Genomic DNA, 3,082 nt, shown 5'->3' with positions numbered 1-3,082 from the left:
GCGCTCTGTTCGTGTCCGGTACTTATAGCATGTTGCGCGGGGGGTGGGTTTTTGCACCCTCTCTCTCGCTCCGCTTACACGATTTTGCGACTCGTGGCAACGAGTGCCGCGTGCGTTCGGATCGATCGATAGTAAACGCGCCCACGGAAGGGTAGAAATATTCTGGATTACGGCGTCATACAACTTACAACAACAACATACAAAACAAACGCCTTGACGATCGTCTTTTTAAACCAAAAGATAGATATTTTTTTAAATAGCGGGGAAATTATGTTTGCATCTTCTATTATTGGAGATATGAAGTTTGGAGCTTTTATTAGAACGTTTCTTGGTGAACTTATAGTTTCTGATTGAATTTGAAGTTTTAGATCAAAGTTCGTACATCTAAACTATTTTATACTACGACGAATAAACTGTAATTAGTTATGACGTGCGAACCGTTGACAAGCCACGTTGAATAGCTTCGTATAAATTATAAAATTGAGAAATTGCAGATGTTTAAGCATCTTTTCTTCATTCGGATCAATAGGATAGAATTATTGCGTTAAAAAATTGTTTTCCTTCTTTTTATTGTCGATTGTATATTATAGTAATATTCAACATTAATCGCAACACCTTGTAACCGTCCTGAATGTGAATCTACCAGTGATATGTCATAACTGTATTTGGCATATATCGCAGGATCCGAATGACGAAGAAAATGACTAAAGAGCTATGTGAAGAAAGAAAGATAATGTATAGCGACCTAATAAGGTCGTTTTATTCTTTCATTTTTGTTCTTTTATTTCATTGTTGTAACTGATATCTGATGCTACAAGTTGATACCGGATTGTTTAGTGTGTTTTATTGTATTTCATGTAGATTGTGAAAGTTGAACCGCGTCCAATTTCGTATCGATCAATGAAATTATTTTACCCGATCGCGACAAAGATATGACCATTTTGTGGGATTCGAACTTGATTAGGGAGTTTATTAAATGAATTGTATCTTAGATCGATAAGGAACTCATTGTCACGAAAATATATCGACTTATGAACAAATATTCTCTATAGAAGAAAACTTATCAGATGAATATCGTTTATTATATTTCGAGTATATCGGAACATTGATTAAATACAGGATATAGATGTCGCATTATGTGAGCACGGACTAAATACAGAATAGATCTGTTATTATATAGGGACTTTGTGTTTCACGTTCTGTAATACCGACCTTGAGAAAAGGAGTGTTTCTTACGCCCTCTGTGATTTGCTACGGCAAATATGGGAATTACATCATATTCTAGTAAATTCTATACTAGAGACATCTAGCGAGATTAGTCGAGAATTAAAACGCTTCGAGATATTACAGTTGCATATTTACAGGCGTTTGAGTATCTAGTTTTATTGGATAGCGTTATCACATTCTTCGTTATCAACGAGGGGTGACGCTACTGACTTGATAAATGAGATCTGATTATATACATATACATTAGATGTTATTGCCATATCTGTTATGCTATTTTGAATATTACAACATTGTTGACACTTTACATGCAAGAATAAACTTTTCCGTCCTGAATCAGATTTATCATAAATTTAAAAAATCTTCAAACCTCTGTGAACTGTTAATTTTTGGTTTCTGGTACTTTTATACCTTCTCGTTGTATAATCAATGCAACTTTATTTTTGCTAAAAGTTATCGTTTATATATTGCTTACTGTTTAGTTTTATTATACTCCTGCTTGATGACAGTGTAACTATAGTATATTTAAATCATAAATTTGTAAGTTATGTCTTATAAAAGAATCGAATATGAATTTTGTTTTACAGATTCATACAGGGTTTTACAGGAAAATATGTATAGTCTGTACCAATATTTCAGTTTATCCTTGTCTATCTATAAGTTCGTTAATTGATTGTTTCTACTCGAAAGCGTATAGTTTAGTTGATTCGTGTTTGAAATATCTCTCAGTTGAATCTTATCACGACCCCGCTCGAAATACCGGAACAATGGGCATTCAGCAAAGATTGGCTGATTAGGTTCGTCGAGGTCGACGATATAAGCGGCTTGTTTCCGGCTCTCTTCCGAGTCTCGTCACGCTCCCTGTCAAACGAAAGATGCGTCTGTACTCCGCAGACCTACCTAGCAGTTCGCGCCTCGACTTTGCTCTACAAACATTGCTTCACGTGGCATTGACCCAACACGAGTTATCATTCGCGTTACCCACACGTTCTTGGGACCACCAACGTTCGGATGAACTTTATCTCCATTCGCGTAAATAGATACGTACGCTTATTATTATCTGTTTCGTAAATACTATCATTAATTGACGCGAAGTATGCGGAAGTTTTCGCTATAAATATAATGGATTTTACTGTATGAATATTTACATGTATTATTCCAATTTACTTCTAGAATGTAAATCTTACAACAAGAAATGACTATGGTACTCGTTTAGATCAATAACGATTCACAAAAGCAATTTACAAAGTCACGATAGAATAGTCAATGCTTAACTTTTAACTGGTAATTCCATAGATTAGCGCCTTTTGTTAGACAGGTCACGAAGCGAGTAGCTAGTAGCGATTATGCGTGGCGCGTGACTGGTTCGCAGAATAATTTTAGCAGCGTGCAATTTTATCGGTCGAGTATCTTTTCCTGGCCCGGTTCGCCGGTTGTTTGCGCGTCATCGAATCAATGAGCGTCCTTGTCGTGACGCGTTGCAACTTGCAATACCGAGCGACGATCTCCGCAGCGACGATGAGTTGTCGTTCGATAACCGCGATTTACAGCGGCAGAATTTCGTAAAGCTTTACGAAGTTATTGACAGCGTTGGCCCGTGAATCAGGATTATTAGTGACAACCGACGACGGGGAAAGAATGTGAAGTGTCTGCGCTCACGTCGTCAGATTCCAGCCGACGTTAATCCGTTCGATTTCCCCTCGTTTCATTCTTTTTTGACGTCAACTGAATGGAATTGCATTCTACATGTTATTTATTTATTTATTTATTTTTTTCGTTTTGATATATCGCCCAAATTTGATTTTTTGTGTTACATAGTTGCGATCATTCTTTTTATAGAACTGATGATTCCAAAGGA

This window comes from Bombus terrestris, chromosome 11, assembly GCF_910591885.1.
Source record: "Bombus terrestris chromosome 11, iyBomTerr1.2, whole genome shotgun sequence".
NCBI classification, from domain to species: domain Eukaryota; kingdom Metazoa; phylum Arthropoda; class Insecta; order Hymenoptera; family Apidae; genus Bombus; species Bombus terrestris.
Note: the sequence above shows the minus strand (reverse complement) of the source record.